Source organism: Pseudopipra pipra, chromosome 5, assembly GCF_036250125.1.
Source record: "Pseudopipra pipra isolate bDixPip1 chromosome 5, bDixPip1.hap1, whole genome shotgun sequence".
NCBI classification, from domain to species: domain Eukaryota; kingdom Metazoa; phylum Chordata; class Aves; order Passeriformes; family Pipridae; genus Pseudopipra; species Pseudopipra pipra.
Genome location: NC_087553.1, coordinates 52,832,015 through 52,852,070, shown reverse-complemented (window position 1 = coordinate 52,852,070; position 20,056 = coordinate 52,832,015).

Genomic DNA, 20,056 nt, shown 5'->3' with positions numbered 1-20,056 from the left:
GCACCTGTATAACTCTGGTTATTTAAATGTACTTGACTTGTATGAGAACTACTTGGCTTCAATGTAGTTTATAATCTTTGTGGGTTTTTTTTTCCCCATAGTGAATACTTCTTTACCTGTTGTGTCTTTCCTATGGCTGTGGGAATGCAAGAAAGAAAACAAAATGCATAACAAATTCTGGATTGATTTAGAGGAGACTCTATATCTGTCTGCCCTTCTTTTCCCTGAGAAGAGATGTGTTACTCTTCAGGGAGAGATTGTGACTGATATTGATACTAGAAAAAGATTTAAAATCTATTGGGGAAATCAAATGAGACTCAGAGGAACTTCAGAGCAGTTATGAGTAGTTATGAAGAAAATATATTCTTTAAATTTCTTTTAATCTTCTTTTTAAGTGCTCCATTTGCACACCAGTGCCTCAACATTTATAATTCTGGGAAATTTTAGAGAGAAGGAAGATGTTTTTCATGAGAAGGGATTTAGGTGCACATCTCTGTTTTAAATGAGCTGAGTAAAAAGATCTGTGATGCTAATGATTGCTGGAAGGTTTTGCTCTTTGGTCTTTATAATTGAAGTCTGAGATAACATCTAAGTACTATGTTCTGAGAGCTGCCATTTAACTGATTTTTCACTCCCCTTTTCTAAAATTACTGAAAATACCAATGATCTTTCTGGGACTTAAATTTATTATCTTTCCAAGTCATACTCAGAGACTAGGAGAGAAGAACTGAATGAAGCATCATCTCTTCATTTATTTCTGTAAAAATAGCATAGGATTTTTATTCTTGGTAAATACAGTTATTCATAGAGTATGTTTGGTTTGCATCATACGGATTTTTTATTGTAGTGCACAGTCACACAACTTAAAATTTCATCCAGTTCTTAGAAAGAATAATTCTTTACTCTTTTATCCAAATGATTGTAGCTGAATTTCAGTAGAATTCAGAGTACTTGAATATTACTTTCCCTCATGAAACTTCATCAGGCTTCATCTGAATTTCCATTTCTCAAGGAGTTCTGAGATATGAATTGAATAAGAAGCCAAATATTTCAAAATTCTAGAAAAATAAAAAATTTGGATCAGTCTCCTTGAGATGTTTCAACTCCATACATGCAAAATGGTCTGTGTGGATAAGATTAAATTGCTAATTCCAGTGTGATGTCTACTAATAAAACACAACAATTATTTTAGCTTTATGATAGAATGCACATTAATATTTAGTATAAGATGACAATTGAAATGATGACATGAAAATAATTCTTTTTTTTGCCCTTGATCAAGATGAAATATATTTCAGATCTGTATTAGATCATTTTGGAATTTCCTATATTGAAAATATAGGAAAAATTAAAAATTAACCATTTCTACTACACTATGATTACCTTCAATCAGAGCTACACTCTTCTTATTGAGGTTGCTTGGATGTATCTTTTACCTAGAACAAGAGAGTGATTATTCCAGAAAGACATTCGTGTTTGTGTAAAATATTTTACATAAGTCAAAATCAGCATTTTTTGGAAAGAATATTGTTCCCTGTATGCTCAACCTCAAGCCCTCAGAAGCCACATCAAAAGCATTGCTAACTGAAGCGAGGTGATAATTATAATCATTATGTTAATAAATAAAGCAAAAGGCACAATTTTAGAATTGCTCTCTGAGCAGGTATGGTTCAAGTGAACCGAACAGATCTTCAAACTTTAAAACAACAAAGTTACAACTGGAGAAACTGCAACCACAATTAGCCTATATAATTACACATAGCTTGCATCTGATGAGTCAGGCTGATCCCTGGATCTGACAATGGAAAGATGTTTTACCTCCAGATAAAATTACCTGGAGATGACTACCTCAAACATAGACATTTACATTACAGGCATCTGAAGTGAGGTGCAAAGGATCCCATCTGTGGGAGATTTTGCATTTCTTGCTCTTCTTCCTGTCTCTTGCCTCCTCTCTGGCAAAGCTTGGTGCTATTCCCAGTCAACAAGCTGCTTCCCCAGAATACAATCAGTGCCATCATCTTGTTGCCTCTTGAGATTCTTTATACATTTCCCCAGAAGATTTTAGTAAAAATGAGTAGAACAACCGTGAATGTGTGTGACACCTTTATACCATGAGTAATTTTTTCCCAAAATCTCTAACACAGTTTTAGTGGCTGTTATAGCAACTAATTTCTTTACAGATTTTAAGCATCAACTGAAACTATTTATTGATTGGAGAGATTGAACAGAACCAGACTTCTCATATTTATAAACTCATTTTCACATTGCCATGAGAATTGAATATAATAAATAATAGGGAGAATACTGGGTAGGGAATATTAAGTCCTACAGCAGTAAGATTCCTTAATTTTCCTTTTCTCGGGTGACTTGTTCAAGAGTAAGTAGCTGTGTAAATGCATACATTTGTGTATACATTGCATATACTGTTTATACATACACATATATACATATATACTTATATATAAAAATTGTGTCTCACTTCTTGCAGAAGAGGACCTGAAGAACTTTACTGTGTTCAGCTCTGAGGACCCTAGCGCAGGAAGGACATGAAAAGAATTAAGGGAATGAAACACCTCTTATGAGAAAAGGCTGAGACAGTTGGAATTGTTCATCCTGGAGAAGAGAAGGCTTTGGGATGACCCTATTGCAGCCTTTCAGTACCTGAAGGGAGTCTACAAGAAAGATGATAGGAGAAGAGGGAATGGCTTCAAACTGAGAGTAGGTTTAGATTAGATATTACGAAGAAATCCTTTACTGTGAGGGTGGTGAGGCACTGGGACAGGTTGCTCAAAGAAGCTGTGGATGCCCCACCCCTTGAAGTGTTTAAGGCCAGGTTGGATGGGGCTTAGAGCAACCTAGTGGAAGATGTCCCTGTCCATGGCAGTGAGGTTGTAACTAGATGATCTTGAATGCCCCTTCCAACCCAAACCATTCTATGATATATGATGAAGGAATTTAAATGCAGGGAAAACAATAGATATAGTGAACAAAACTGACCCTTGAAAGGAAACTGATTGCAATGACAATATTTAGAGGAGGATGAAAAAGAAAGCATTTTGTACCTGCCCTTAAATAAATACTCAGCCTGTCAGACTGTGGTTTTCACATTGCTTTTACTCTTCTGTGATATGACTGCAGGAAGGCTCCAAGCATGTTCTGCCTGATCTGCTCTTTTTGTTAGTAAGAGAGACATTTTAACACAGTTCTCCTCTGTGTTAACCTTCCCATAAGAGTGAATAAAATGTAGAGCCTTCCTGATGCTGCAAAGTTAGCGTATGGTGTCCCACGATGATGGTAATGGGATTATATGATGAAGTGATCCCTTCAGGTGCTACGTTCACATCTTTCATTCATGCTCCACCCCTCCCTCATTCATGAGAAGGCGAAACTCAAGAATTGCTGCAGAAAATGAATCAAGAGACATAAACTGGCAATGGCTGAGACCGAATCATAGTCATTTAGGTTAGAAAAGACTTTTAAGATCATTGATGCCAATTTTATGCCCCAAAACAAGGCGCGGAGAAACTGCTCAGAGACAGAATTTCAGTCTATAAGCAGGAGGTATTTATTTCACGGCCGGGGAGCAGCCAGGTCGCCCTGGACAAACTGCTCCAACTCGAGAAACACACAATCCAACTTTTATACACTTCTTGCTAAGCAATTACATCATATATTATGAATATTCATTACATTGCAACATCTACTTTTAATATTCATAACAGGCGGAGTTGAGGCGGAGTTAGAGGCGTGGTCCTTAATTTGGGGAGAACTTCGGTGGGAGTTCCGGTCTTCCTTCATCATGAACCTCGTGTCCTTTTCATCATCATCCTCCTAAACTTTTGAACCTTCCCTAATTTGGGTAGCTTCCTTATGAATTTGGCAGAGAGTTTCGGTATTTGGCACCAATACCTAATTTCTTGGCATGTCCCTCTCTTTATCTCTTTGGTTTCCTCCCCATATGTCTCTTTTTGTGTGTACTAGCATTTTCTGTTCATGTTTATGTTCTCCTGTGTCAGAGCGACCTGTACCTCAGTGAATTTATTGCCTCCGCTTTCTTAATGCTGAATTCTATGTGCCTTGCTAAAGCTTGCTTCTACATTTTGTGCTTAACTCTTTATATTGCTTAAATTCGCTTTTCAGGTGTTACCTGGCTTCATCATTGAGTCCAAAAGCAGCATCAAGAAATCAGCTAAAGTCTGTCATCTCTGTAGCTTCATGTGACCTCCCCTATGACAATGGTGGTGCTGGGCAAAGGTTCACACTATGGCCTCCATAACCCACCACTCTTCAGCAAAGCACTCATGTAGATTTAAACTGAATTACAAGCTTCTGTCCTACTAGTATGAACAGAACTTTGTCACACACTCGAATTTAGGTATGTCTTTAAGCAGTCTGTTGCTTAGCAATGAACCTGGGCTCCTACTTATATATTTTGGTGATCAAAGGACTCTGTGAGACAACAGAGAGCACTGCAGCAGCTGTTTCATATATTTAACAGCTCTTTCCTACTGTTATGCTGTGAAGAGGAGTTAGACAGCAGCAAGAACAAGGTTCCAAAACAAGAATCATTCTTCTTTATTGTCACATGCAGAACTGACCCATTACTTGCAGGAGTGCTCCAGTCCTCAAAACGTCTTTTCCCTCTAAAGCTGATGTTTGTGTGTTAGTATTGTGCAATTAAGTTGTCTCTTCTTTATAATTCATTATCCAGTTCTTCTCCCAACTCCTTTCTCCTCTCCTCTTTGCCTGGGTAATAGATAATTTTTCACTAAAATTGTTAAATTCTGTTGTCACCCTTACCTTGCCTCCCTGGAGCTCATAGTTTCTGATTGCTTCAGTGCAGAGGGCCTCTGCTGGACCAGGGGAGTCCTTCCCAGCAGACACAGACTCAGGATGGGGGACTCTGACAGCAATTAGCCTGGGCCACCAGGATCACCACCTGGAATCCTGGAGTCCAAGCCTACCTGTAGGTGCTGCCTCTGCTCTCAACAGGCCTTGAACACCTCCTCACTCTGGGGGACAGCATGATGCTAAACTTGCCCTGGGGTGAATTCCCCAAATCCCATACAGCTGTCTGGGTAATCTGTGCTTAAGACACTGAATTTCATTGATGATTTACATGGTTTCATTTATCCTTGTAATCTTGTCACCCTTTTCCCTACCACAGTTTTTGTGTGTTAGTTTCAGTTCTATGTTTTTCGGATTTAAACTCTTTGAGGAGGGAGTGGGAGTTGAATTTACAGATATCTTAAACGAACCACTTAGTTTATGAAAAACTCACTTGTAGAATAATGGCTTTCTATTTTGGAAAAGAATCCTGCAAATTATACAACAAATCAGTCTGCAACAAGTTACAGATTTTCATGCTAAATATCTTTACCTTTCTAGCTTGCATCTTTACCTGCAAGAAATGCTTGCCATCATATTGAAATAATTCAAGGTACAACTGCTTAGATATGTAGATCTGATTTTTTGACAAGATTATTATGTGTTAGGGAAAATTTTACCACCAGAGTTATAGTCAGAACAGACAGAAAAGACCTAATTTTCACTGCCCCTCTGATGTCTTTCCAACTGTCATTTTAGAACTCAGAGATATATTTGTCAGATAAAATCTACTAGTTCTCTCAAAATCTCTTGATATTGCTTCTTTTAATGCTGCTACCATTCATGTATGTATTCATTTAATGTGCACTGATTTTCCAGTGAAGACTATCAGGCTGACAATCTAGAAGTTGAAGAAATGTATTAGATAATTTGGGAAGGTAAAATTTTTTGTCTCCACACAATGCCTAGTCAACGTGGCTAAGATCTTACTCGCAAGGGTGAGTAAAAGCATGAGTGACAGGTGTTTCTTGGACCTTGTTTCAATGTGTGAGAAAGCTAAAAGGACCCTTTGCAGTGATAGAACCTCCTCATGCAGCAACTACACTGGGATCGTTATATATGGGCACTACCAAATAGCTGGAGAGTGTGGATGAGTAGCTTTGATATAAATACAAGTCTTTTTACCTCTGCAAGAAACTTCAAATAAATGTTGACACCCAGATTTTTGCTTAGTCAGAAGTCTCACAGACAGGTCTTTTCATTTGCTATAAAATCATCTGACAGTATTTACTATAAATCTAATAAACAATTTTAGATTTTGTAGCATTCAGAAATAATAATGATATTCTGACAGCCTAGCTTACTAAACTAGCTAGTAGTTCAGATCTAAACCTGTTTGGCTCTAAATTCGAATTTGCTAATGATGGACTCAATCCCCTCGTCTAAATCATTGATAAAGATATTAAACAGAACTGGACCCAACACTGATCCCTGGGGAACACCACTGGTGACCGGCCGCCAGCTGGATGCAGCCCCGTTCACCACCACTCTCTGGGCCCAGCCCTCCAGCCAGTTCCTAACCCAGCACGGAGTGTCCCTGTCCAAGCCATGGGCTGCCAGTTTTTTTCAGGAAAAGCCTATATGTCCAGTTATAAAACTCAGATAGGTGTTGAAGGTTCCAAAAGAATCAGTGTAGATTCAGTCAACAGCTCTAGAGCCCAGAGTGATTTTAAGGTGACCTATATTCAGCCAGTGGAGAGTTCATTTGAATAGAAACTGGGTCTGGGACGAGGAACCTGGAGCTGGACTTAAGCACAAGACAGTCATGGGGACCCTCTCTGTTTAGGAGAAGGGTCTTCTAGACCTAAACCTGAACAGAAAGAGAGGAGAAATAACAGCTATCCAGAGAGCTGGCAGAGGAGATGGCAAAGACTGGCTCATTCCCTACTCAGGAACAAGAATTTCCTAGTCTGAATATGATGAGGATCCTCTGAAGGGGAGAGGAGATGCAGTTTGCCAAAAGCAGCAGCAGACAAAAGAGTCAGCAGCAGGGAACAGGATTCTCCAAAAGCAGGTTTTAACAAAGGGCTCTGGATCTGGCTGTGATTTCAATGTTCTGAACTGATCTTCCTCTAGCAGACCTTAACTAGAAGGAAATGTTTTTACTCTTGATTTAGTCAGGCATAACTGAAGCAAAGAAAAGAAAAGTGCAAAGAAACTGAAAGAATATGAAGTCATTTCAGCAACTTGTTGAAGCAGTACAGCAATCACTATCCCTCTTAAAAGGTCCTGGGAGCTGTTGATATCAGTGGCAGCCAAGACTGACAAATAAATTTGATTTTTTTTCTATTTTTTTTCTTCCTGTTCTTCAGTTTATTAATTTTGTCCAAGTGACAGAGTCAATTTTCTTCAATTGCTTATGTAATCAATTACTGTCTTATTATGCATCTCCTGTTGGTTTTGGGGTTTTTTTGGTAAGGAGTTAACTACTGGGGTGATGGTGGGATGTGAATGGTCCATGACTCCTCAGCTGCTGCAGGTTTACACTGTGGGAATGCTCAGAGATCCTGGTTCATCCAGTTACAAGGGTTGCAATCTTCACCTAAGTCTTCCCTGGGTCTCATCTAGCCCATATGTTTGGATCTCATCCACACAATAATCAGCATGGGGAGAGCTGTACACAGCCAGAGATCACCCCAAGGTAAAAACGGCTTGTGGCAAAAGCATCGATCTAGACCTTGGAGATCAGAAGAACCCTGAGGACTCCTCGGTTTAGGATTTAGCAGTGTGGACTGGGAGCTTATAGATCACCCTCAATCACTTCTGCCTCAGAGTGTGTTGTGGCAACCCTCTGCAAGATAGAGAGGATTCTGGAAAAATCTGGAAATTACTGGAGAGTTAGAAGAGTCATAGTGATAAGAGTTACAACACTTATTGCAGACACCAATGAGGAGGGACAGGACTGTAGGAGTAAGCTGCCGAAATGATGCTTAGCTAATTTTAAAATGGTTTTAGATGACCCAGTTTTCAAAAAGAAATACAAATGCCACCTCAACTTTCTTATCATTAAGGACATACACAGGTGCTTTTCTCATTCAGGACCCTGTGACTGTAATAGCTAAATTACTCCATTTACATGAGGGCAGGATTAAATCTAATAATGTGAAAGGTGGGAAAAAGTAAAGGCTTTCAATAATGGAGACTGTGCCTGCATTCAAATTAGAAGGGGGAAAAAACCTCATATGAGGGGAAAGAGTTTAGATATAGTAAAGTAATTTGTGTACTTTGGGATTAAATTCCAATTTTTTAAATAAAATTTTTAATGATTGTTCCTTTTAGAAGTTGAATTCTTCTTTATTTATGAAAAAAAAAAAGAAAAACAACAACCAAAAAAACCCTAACCCTACCCCCCCCCCAAAAAAAAAGTAGCTGCAAAATCATTTTCATAAATGTAGAAGTGCCAAATATTCTTAATGCTTCTTTTTGTGTTAGCAAAAAGGAAAGAAATCAGTTCAGGTTGATCTGAAACATATTAGAAAATATTTTTTAGGTTCAGCCACCAACTTGAAAAATCAATTATTTACACACGTCTAATTAGGATTGTAAAAAAAGCCTTAAAGAAGAGGAGTATGAACTATTTTTCACAGCTCAGTTTTCTCTATTTTTTTTTTTTTGCTGTAGTTCCTCACAGGCATTGCTATAACCCTTTCTGTTACAGTTGGTTATGCAGGCTCCAGTGCACCTTTTTCAGTTATTAGCAATACACAGTATCCAACCTGTCTCTCCTTTGAGCCCTATTATTAGACACAGAAGGGATCTAAGTATCTCCTTTGCGCTGCACAGACAGAAGGTAATTTTGCATGCACGGCTGCCTATTTTCAGTAGGTATGTCCCTGCTCTGTGTACGATAACTTCTCTGTGAGTGTATATTTCATGAGTAAAATTTGGGTTCTGATGTTTCAGCAACACATGCTTAACTCATGAGTTCATGGCTTAACCTGGACCGATGTTCAATTAAAAATACCAGTTTAATATTTTATCAATTACACTGTCAGGTACTCAGGTTACTGGAGCTGTTTCCTAATGCTGATATTCTTGGGCTATCTTTTTTACTTAATTAGGACTTTTTGGAAGACCTGTATATTGAGCACTATTATTTTAAGCTAAACCTTTTCACTTGTTATGCTTCTGATTTCAAGATGGAATCATCATTACTTTGTCCCTATGTTCTGCACTGGGATCTCTTCTACATAGCTTGGGTTTCTTTCTGCAGAGTTGCTTTCTGTTTCTTCCAGATAGAGTTGGGATGCTTGTTTTGGCAGTTCTTAGAATGTCTGAAAGGCTTTACTTAAAAGCATTTTCAATGCACTCTGTGGTTTTTAGCAGACTGGTTTCCACTTTTGTCCCCATGACTTAGAATGGCGATAGTGTTTATTTTACTGATCAAGGTGCACTTTTTCATATTTTAAATGCTTTGCCTAAGTTGGGCAAAAGGATTGAAATGCATACCATACAAAATATCAGATAAGCTCTGAAAGATATTCTCTTTGTGATAGTATTGGTGATATCTGGTCTGAGAAATGAAAACATTTGACACCACTGGATTTAGAAAATACAGTGTTCATGTTGTTATTTTAACACTGACTTAATATGGGGCTGATTACCCAGACAGTTCCTTAGAATTTACCTGTGATGAAATGCTTTCCTCCTTTACCTTTTGTTTCACATTAAAGTGGAATACAAACATTTTGAAGGACCTGGCAACATGAGGAGCTATGCACTCCTGTATTAGTCTCTTTCAATATGTTCTTATCTTTTTCATCTGTTATTTTGTTATAAACCTGAAAAAAGAATCCAACAATAGCTATAAAACAATTTCAGTGTAATTATAATTTTTTTTTGGAGGATAAAATAGCAACTCTCACCACATCTTGTTTAGCTTTTAAGTCTGAGAAGAATACCTGGTTTTAGGTTGCAGTAAACACTTCTTCATAGGCCTTCATGTTCAGACTTTATTCCAAGAGCTGCTTGCACTTCATAGTGAGATATAAGCATAAATTTGTTATTCCAAATGTTTCAAATAAATGCTTTTCTATGTCTAGCATTACCATGTTTCTTGCTTTTATTTCTCCATTGTCATGATTCTTACCTACTGCATCTTATTACACAAGCAGCCTGGTAGGCTGGGTTGAGCTTTTTATCCCAGAATCCCAGAATATTCTGAGTTGGAAGGAACCCACGATGATCATCAAAGTCTAACTCCTGGCCCTGCACATGTGGAACAGAGAAGATGTGGCATTTCACAAACACACTGTCCTATACTTGTTAGACAAAGAAATTACATGGGGCATTTTACATTTTAGAAAAATGCACAAACCCCTGCTGAATGACTGATAAGTGGGAGAGGATTATGTGGGTAAGGGGAGAAGGATATGACAGTCAGTCTTGATCTTCAGAACTGAGTACAGGCAGGTTTATTGTCTGGCTTGGACGTGTCTGGAGAAAGTAAGCTGAATCTAGGCACGGGTGTCAGATAACAGATACTTTAGCATTTGCAATACATATTTTTACAGTCTCCATTAAATCTCCATGAAAACATTATACCCTGGTGGCCTGCTCATGAGCATTAATGACCTATTCCAAAGCCTGGGTCTGGGCTATAAGCAGACCTTCAAGTAGTTTCCACAGTGACTTTCCTGAGGCACGAGCATGACAGCACATAGAGAAGCCTTACAGACTGAAGTGATAAAAACAACAGCATGGTTTAAATGTTTACTGGAGTGAGCAAATTACTAGATACCTTTCATTACCTTTCAGCATAGGTAGAACAAACTAGTGTTTTACAGCAGGGATCTCAGGTCAGAGGACTGACTAGAGAACTGATTCCCTGGAAATTATTAGACTAAAGGAGCTGCCTCTTTTCTTGCTGATGAAAACACCTTCTATTACGTATTTTACATTAGTAGCACCCTTTCAGAAAGGGTTTGTAAACATTTTTTTCAAACACAGTCTCACAAACCAGTACAGTCAAACATTTTCTCTTGGTTAATTTAATTTCAGTCCTCTCTCCTGAGCTGGAAGCTGCTACATTTCCCCTTGAAGCCATGGACTGATTTGAAAGGTTCCCCAGGGGTTTGCTGTGAGGGGTCTTTCTTTGTTACCTGATCCTGGAAGAAGGGGTGTTTTCTGTGTCTGCCAGGAACAAATTTCTCAATACAGTGCTTGGCACTCCCAGGCCCCAGCTGACCCTTCCAGCCTGGCTGAGGGGATTTAGCACCATGTCAGGGTGTACCTCATGGGGGGAGCACTAGGCTGATGCTTGAATACTTTACCTCCAGAGACAGAATGTGAGCTGAATTTGTCAGCTTCTGTTGACCTCAACTCTAGCACTGAAAAAATGATGGGGAAAATTGATGCAAGCTTATTTGAGAAAAAGAAAATCTTAAATTCTTAATATCAAGGTTGTAAACAAAATAGCAAAGGTAAAAATCAAAACAGCAAAGCATAATTCTAACTCACCTCTGACAAAGCTTTCGAGTGTCACGTCTGTCCCCACTGACTTCTGGAGAGGAATTTCAAAATTCAGAAGTCATGCATTGCAGCAGGGTCTTCCTCTGTCCTTACCTCTGTCCCTTTCTATGCAGATTAGGAATTCATTGCTTTCTTGGGGTAATCCCTAAAATTCTTCCAATTTTTCCAAGGTTGCTGCAACATTTCAAGGCAATGATACAAACATACAAATGTTATTTCGTAAAGAGAATTAAATGTATTTACATTCTTTACACCAAAGTCATCCTTATCTATCAATGTTACATTTTGTATTGTGGGTGCATTGAAGAAAGATGGTAACTTTAATAAGAACGTAAGTGTTTTTCAACCTAACCAAGACGTGGGCTCAGCAGGTTACTTATCATAACCAAGCCTGAAGTTCTTGGTCTCTTTAGAGAGCACAATATCTTGTAAAGAAACATTTTTCCCCCTCTTACTCACCTCTCATATAAGCAGTCTCACAGGTTTGTTTAAACACAAATATTTTAAATTTTGAGTCTTTATAATAATGGCACAAAGTCAAGGCACTGTTCTACAGTCAGTCGTATCCCAGAGTGCTGGCTGGCCATCTGCTGCCATGTACTGCAAGAAGCACTAGTCTGGAAAATATCACTTCCAGCAGTCCTTTGGGGAGGCTTCACTCTATTGAGGTCAAACAGTTTTCTTCTGGCTTCATGTAGATTAGGGGTGCTGAGGCATGTCATGGCTCTAGTAATTACAAACATTTTTTTTAAATTACAAACATTTATGTGTATGCACATATCGTATCATCACTATGAATATCCAGAAGCAGATGGCTTCTATCTCAATTTCTACCTTTAAGGAGCTACATCCCTTCACCTACATGTAAAGAAGATATTTTTTCAGGAAAGTGAATTCACTTTGCACTCTGAGATCTTATGCTGGTATTACACTGCTAAAATATGCCACACATTTCCATAATACTTTCTCCTGGAAAGTACTCAGTATCTTCTCTCAGCTGTAGCAATGTCGCTAGCATACCAATCTTGGTAGCAGAGTCACCTCAGATTTTATCATGGCTCCTCATCTGCCAGAATTTTTCTTTTCTCTCCTTTAGTAGGCTTGAGATAGCCCTCTTCCAGTAGTGCTTTGGAGTGACTTCCTATGAAAGACCTACTCAGGAAGAGGAGAACTGGATTACCCTACACATCTATACAATCCTTCTCCCCAAAGATCTCAGTGTAAATGGTGAACAAAAACACAAAACCAAAGCAGAATGCTTGATTTTTCTTTCCCTCCACACATTTGTATTCAGCAGAACTTAAAGAAAACGTCTCCTAAATCCGTTCTGAATAATGCTTGAAATGTTTACCCTTTGACAAAAAAAGCACAAAATAACTAGGAAATACAAAGTCCTGAAACCATTCCCAGAGGCCACTGTTGCATACACTGTCTACTTATTTCAGTTCCTTTATGCCAGGCAAGACCTTAAGCTTTCTGTTCAAGGCACAGGAAAATACAAAAGAGACTCAGCTTTCCTTCCTCATGGGAATGGGAATCTCAACAGAAGAGAAAGAGGACCAGTTCACTGTGCAGGAAGTTACTTTAGCTTACAGTGAAAGTAATTCTCCAGTGTGTGCCAAAAGATGCTCAACATAGCTAGAGTTCTCATTTCATTAAAGGAGCAAGTTGCAAACCAGTACATACTTTTGATTTTCATTTTTAGTATGGTTATGATTTTTATGATAATTAATCACCATAATCTATGAGACCACCTTCTTATGACACAAGAATCTCTTGTTATCCTGATCTTCATGTAATTATCTGAGCAACCAACTAAATGGTAAAGCCTGAAAACACAATGTGTATAACAATATGATACATCAAAAATGACTAATGTTTAATGTGTTGTCTTCCAAGAAACCAGAGGCTGATCTGCTGAAAGTTCCTGGGGACAGATAAAAGTAGAAGCAAGCTGTAACGATGCAATAGAGCCAAGAGCCTGAGCTAGTTGAGACACATTACTACTGTTAAAGCTTTATTATTAAAAGTCAACTGATTGAGAGCATATAATGGAATGTTTAAGTTTAGGTGCCTAATAAGAGAAAAAAGACAAGAAGAAAAACTTCTAATTATATCTTAGGAGTAAATGACAAGAATGAGTCCAGTACTTACCAGGAAAGGGAAGGAAGTAACGAGCAGAGAAATTAATAGTCATTTTAATTTCAAGTATCTCAAAAAATTATTTCTTCTATGTGATTAAAATAATAAAAATGAAAAAGCAGATGTAAAAACCCAGGCTCAAAAACCTTTGAGAATATTTGAGATATTCTTGAATCTGGGAGGTCCTGATGAAGTGTATTATAATAGCTCCCAACCCTGCAGTGATTTTGTTCCAGAGATCATGGCAGCCTAGGGAACCTGATGACAAAGATATTTCCAATTTTGAAAGGGGTAGAATAAAATTATGGAAACGTGCCATTTTGATAGCCTGGAAAAATCAGAAGCAAATTATTAAAAGTAAGTTTTCAGTATTTAAAGGATAATGACATAATAAGAAAAAAGACAACTGATTTTTCCAGAATTAAACATATTAATCCACTACAATTTCTTTTTTCTCCAGAGAAAAATCATGTAACAGACAGAGAAAGGGGCAGCAGCAGGATGTATCTTGACTTTTGGCCTTTGAGATCTCTCCATATGACATTCTCTCTAAAGGAAGTCACGCATAGATGATGGTTTATGCAGGTTCACAGCTAAGAGCACACATCTGCTCCAGAGCTATTTGTCAACCATTTCTTATTACATCCCATTCCCTAGGGCTCTGTCCTCTGCTCAGTATTCTTTAGTATTTTTTAATAGTTTACATGAATAATTTTTAAATCATTTGGAAAGAACTGTCATTAAAAACCGAGTGAATGAAGATGGTAGGCAAGGTTCACTGAAGATGATCTTGACCAGCTGAAGAATCTTTCAATATGAAAAAGTGAATTTCAATAAAGGTGAAATTCAGTATACTGCTTGGGGTTTTTCATGTAGAAAATAGCATTGACTGACTGGCAGCAATAACATGGAAAGGGCATAGAAGTTAGAAGTCTCCACAAGCTAGCTCTGAATCAACTGTGTGTCATGTGGTTGTAAAGACATGTCATTTTGTGGTGTCTAAGGGTCGTTGTTCTGTGAGGACTTACCTGGGGTACTATATTTAGTTGGGCCATCATATTTTAAGAAAGATGGAGTTGAAGAAAATCAGAGAAAGCCAGGAAGAAAAGAGTTTTACAAAACAGGACCCATAAAAATTTGGAAATATATGATTATATTTAGCATATATATAAGCAAACTAAACAAGTGACAAAGGATGTAAAAGCCTTCCAATCCTGTAACAATTCTGTGTTTTGGGGTTTTTTTGTTTTGTTTTGTTTTGTTTTCTTGGCAGAATAATTCTGTTTTGTACTCCAAATCCACAGGGGGTAGGGCAAAAAGTAAATATGTTAATTTGCTATGTTTATTCTTTTATATTTGGAAATACTTTAATATTTTAAGATGAGTAAAGAATTGTGCAAGCTTAGTACCTAGAAGATTACAGATGTGTTTAAATAAACCTGTCTCGAGAATTCTTCATGTTCACTTGATCATGCTGTAATGAAGGTACCCTTTCTCAGCCTTTGTTTCTGAGGGAAATTCTATTCATGTTCTGTGTATACAAATGGTTACCAACCAATGTAAGATCACCATGCTTCATTCAGGCCCCGATGCATGCTGGGTGTAGACATGGAGTTTGTCCAGCCAATTCCCTGTGGATCATTGACTTGCTACAAGCACAAGCAGACTGGCAAATTTAACATCCAGGAACCCTCTTCTGCCAGCCTCTTTCAGACCCACCTGTAGCCCCCCTTTTTATTGGGCCACCCACAAGGCTCTTTCATGCCTGTTATAGCCCCCTTTGCCAGAAACATATAGTTTCTTGTGCCAGCTCTGAGCCTTTCATCCCAATATCCAAGACACTGATCCCTCTTTCTGCAGCCAACTCCCAGTCTATTTAACTTCTCCCTGCTACTCCAAAAGCCACATAGCCTCTGGCTTTCTGTAAGTGCTCCTGGTATTTCCCTTTCTGTGCTGGAAAATTGTCTCATGGATATGCACCAAAACTGAATTAAATGAGCCTGTTGGCTCACTGGTCGTCTTGGTGAGTGATTTCAGGGAAAACTGCTACCCCCAGATTAGAATTTGGCTGGATTGAGAAACTGTTCCGTGGGATAAAACTGTCCTTCACCAAATTTGGCATCCTAAATCTGTTTATTGAAAGCAAATCTGATTTTTTAGAAAGCCTGGGACTTCAGCTTTGTGGCAGGTAACTTTTACCCTACTTTCTTAGAGAAGGGGAAACATCGCCTACTTCATACACAGAATTGTTCCCAACTTGCAACTAAAGCAATCCTTCAAGCACACTTACATCTACAAAATCATACATTCTTACTTTCATATATTTAGACATGTCCGAAATATTTTCTGTGGCTGAACTGAGCCCTAAGACAAGAATCACATTACCCCGTGTTTCCAAAGTGTTGACAACACTAATACAACCTGGCAACAATTGGAATTTCTCACACTTTTTCAGGTGCAAAGTGAAGGATACAATACGAAGAACGCAGATTCACATGGCCACACTTTCCAAAACTGAAAAAAAAAAGTCTTGAAAAAAAAATTGCTGCTTTGATGTTAAAAATAGATTTTTTTTTTAGGTAGTGGTACAAAAACCAGATTCTTTGGAAACAGACCTTTAGAAAGTAATTTAGATGTCCTATTTCAGGTGTTCCATACAGGTAAAATTTAATTGAAGGCACTACAATTTCCCAAAGCATGTTTCATGGATTGAATTTAAACAGAGGCTTCCTGTAAGGGTCAGTAAGCAGAAGTGCTAACTAATAGCATTATGAAAATCTGTCTTTTCTTTGAAAATTGAGATCCTTGCCTTTCCAAAGGGCTTTTTGTGAAAAGATGCTGAAAGATGAATGTTTGTGTTATTTTTAACAAATTTTAGTACCAGTAAAGAAATTAAAACATCAAAAGAGAACTAGTATACGTCCTAGAGATGCTTTTTTAGAAAAGGAATATTTTACTGCTATTTTACATTAAAATAAACAACAGGGTGGGGAGACTGTGTGGGGAGGAAGGGATTTTTAACTAGAATAATACCCATGAATCAGGAAAAACATTTATCAATACAGATAAGAAAATTAGACTAATGTGTTTAAACCTGGGTAATTATGACAAAGCACCAAAATAGTCACATTTTGTTTTTAATCTCTGTGCCTGAGGACTGTAATTCAGGTTTGCAGGAGAACATAGCTGGACCAGGTCTTATATCAGAGTTCCATTTCTACCTGCCGCAGAGCTTTCCAGCTTTGCTACAAGTTTAACTGAACGAGACGTTCATCAGCTCTGCTGTCATTGCAATCAGTGGGAAGGTGAAAGTACTAGAAAGAAATCAGCTGTTAATGTATTGCCCTCTTTTCTCACTCATGGATTTTTGTTCAAATATCCTGTATATAAAGGCTTGATTTCTGTTCGTCACTGGCCTGAAAAAAGGATAAGGTCACCAGAATCACTGGCATGAGACTCATTCAGCTGAGAGGGGAAGTAAGCCTAGTATGTCAGAGGGTCTACATATATTACTGGTTTTGCATGCAGGGTAGAGCAAGTAAGAATTTACAAGCCAGCAGCAGTAGTTGAAAAGCTTTGAAAATTAAATGAGAAAAAAAGTTGGTTGAACTTTTACAATTACGGAATTCCTCTAGCCTACCCACTGTAGCATATGTGTTTTATAGTGTTTAGACCTCTACTTTTACCCAAAATGAAAAGTGAAAAGGGAAAGTAATTCCACCAAATCACATGATGTGTAACCTACCTGAAAACTGAAAAGCACTTTCCAAATCTAATAGTCTCCAACATGTTACCTCTTCTTGCTCCTCACTGCGTGTGAGAATCATCACACATGCACTGAAACAGAGAAAATACTTTTTTTCCTTACTTAAGTTGGTGATAACTTCTGATTCTGCTAATGTTGTTACATATCTATGTTTGTTCTTTTTAACAGCTAAAAACTTAGGCTGTAAGGTGAGAAGGTGTGCAAAGAGAGAGAAGGAAGAAGATAGCTAGAATTAAGGGGAGTGGTAATTGTGAAGATCTGTGAACATGGATTTTATGCAGAAACTCTGCAAACCATTCAGGTTTTATTCCTAAAAAAGCAAGAGGACCAGCACAATCCTCAGCTGAACTTTTTTTTTTTCCTGAGACAGCACATCAACTCTTCTCTTGTGTGTTATGATTCAAAGTAACGATGCACAGGTATGCTCACAGATGGGCCTTCCAGTCTTTTTCTTTGTATATGTCACACACATATACTACATGACTGCAACAAAAACTGCTACGGCAGGCCAGGAAGTCCACATGAATTTCATTTCTCTGTTCCTCCTTACAACCCAATTTGAGATATCTGAAAATTGGAAAAGGAACCAATCTTGTTTAATTAAAAAAAAAAAAAAAAAAAAAAGAGAAAAAGGTCAAATGTATAAACCTTTTCCATGCAGTAGCAGTCTTGAGATGTAGGTGCTACATACTAAATGTATCCAATACAAGTTTTAATGCTTTTAATGGCACTGACACCAGGTGTTGCTGACCATTACAGAAGCATCTTTAAAGATTTTGTTTTCTGAGAGGATGCAAGCAACTCAAAGCATTAGAGCATGATGGTGTCCAGGCTGCCACAGGTTTCACCAAGGCCTTAGAGATTCCCTACAACACAACAATCAGTCAATTTAGTTTGCTAATCCAATGGTTTTACCCTGTGCAAGTGTTAGATCCCACAAAATGATGGAGAACTAAATGATGAACTCAAATCAGTAATCACTATTAGGATGAGGTTCTTCTCACATATCTATAAATATATATTTAAAAGTCAGGATCTTGGTTCTGCTGTTTCCATGTGGGGATGTGATGCCATCTGAGTTGCCCAGAGACACCCTGCCTAGCTCCTTGCTGCCTCTCCAGAAAGTTTCCCACAGATCCTCTGTCACATCTGCCAAGCTAAATGCACACACCCTCATACACCCTAGAGAGTCTCAGGTGACCCTGGGCACTGAAGTTTGAGCAAATTATTCGACCTCTAAGGTCTTGACAATTAGAGCTAACAGAAGTTCATTTAAACTATGTCCTGGCCATGCTCCATACCAGCTTCTTGTGAAGCTTCTCGCTGGTGGAGCACAGGAAACTGGAAAGTCCTTAACTTAGGGTAAGCACTACTTAGCAACAACCAAAACATCAGTGTGTTATTAATATTATTCTCATACTAAATCGTAAATACAGCACTGTACCACCTACATGAGCCCTATTACAGATGAAACTGGGTCAGTTTTCAAAGAAGAAATACATTTTCTGTCATAGTGGCCAGTAAGGAGTTTCAAATAGTTCATAAAAATGCCACAGATGTAACACGTTATGTTATACAAGTTATGATATGCAATACTAATTTTGATTAGCTGGTTTACTGTGTGGTATTGCAAGATTTGCATGTTGGAGAAAAAGAATGAATCAAGCACATTACATAAGACAGAAGTCAACTCTTTATACGAGACACGTTGAAACACAACCAGCCCAACCCAGGAAAACCTTTTGATCACTCTATAAAAACAAATTAAGAAAGTTGCTCAGGCAGGTTATGCATGTGCTGTTTATCAGGATAGCTTGCCTGGGCTTGCAGAAATAAAGCAATTTTATTGTAGAAAAGGATCTAATAACTAATTACTTACCTTTTAATACAAATATTGACTTCTTTGGAAGTGATCATCCTCATAACAGTCATAAGTAACTAAAATAGCTCAATAAGACTTAAGTTTTATTTACACACGTGTGGTTTTTTAGGAAAGGAATAAATGTCATTATTTGACTATCTGAAACCACTGACTTTTTCCAGTGACAATCTGTGATATCCACAGGGAATGAACTGTATTTCTATTGAGAATTACTCATAAAAATATCTCAGATAAATCTAAGTAGCTAATCCTCAGTTAATAATTTGCTTATTTTAGCTTTTTTCGTTTTTTTGCAATTTTAGATTTTTGCAATTCAAATTTATTCACCAGATACTTCTTGTAAATAATTTTGATATGTAGACCACTGGCAGGAATATGCAAAATCTGAACTGTGCTAGAACTTGCTGATCATATGATGTTCCTTTCTTCCCCAAGCTGGATAAGTAAAACATGGAAAAAGCTTTCTTCACAAGGAGAAAAACATATATTTATTTGTAAATGTTTTATTAGAAATCTGTTATTTAACTGATCATTCCTGTTTGAAACAGTATCTATGGGAAGTAAATAAAAGAAGAATTAGGCAAACCATCTTCAATCTGAAAATTTTAATGTATATGCATAATAGTTCATATGCATCTTTGTTCAGTTCTTGTACCTGAATTCAGCCAAAACCAGTGAAAGACAACAGTGACAGAAACTGCAATTACATTACATTACACTCATGTGGACTTAAGTCACTCTGATTAACTGCTGCTACGTTTCTTGAGTATGTTTGCTACAACACATTAAATTGAGAAAATCTGTGTATCCACTTTGGCTCAGTAAAATCATGCTAGCCTCTCAAAGGACCCATAAAGACTGACGTTTGCAAACCCCTGCTCTCCACAGCATTACACTAATCCACC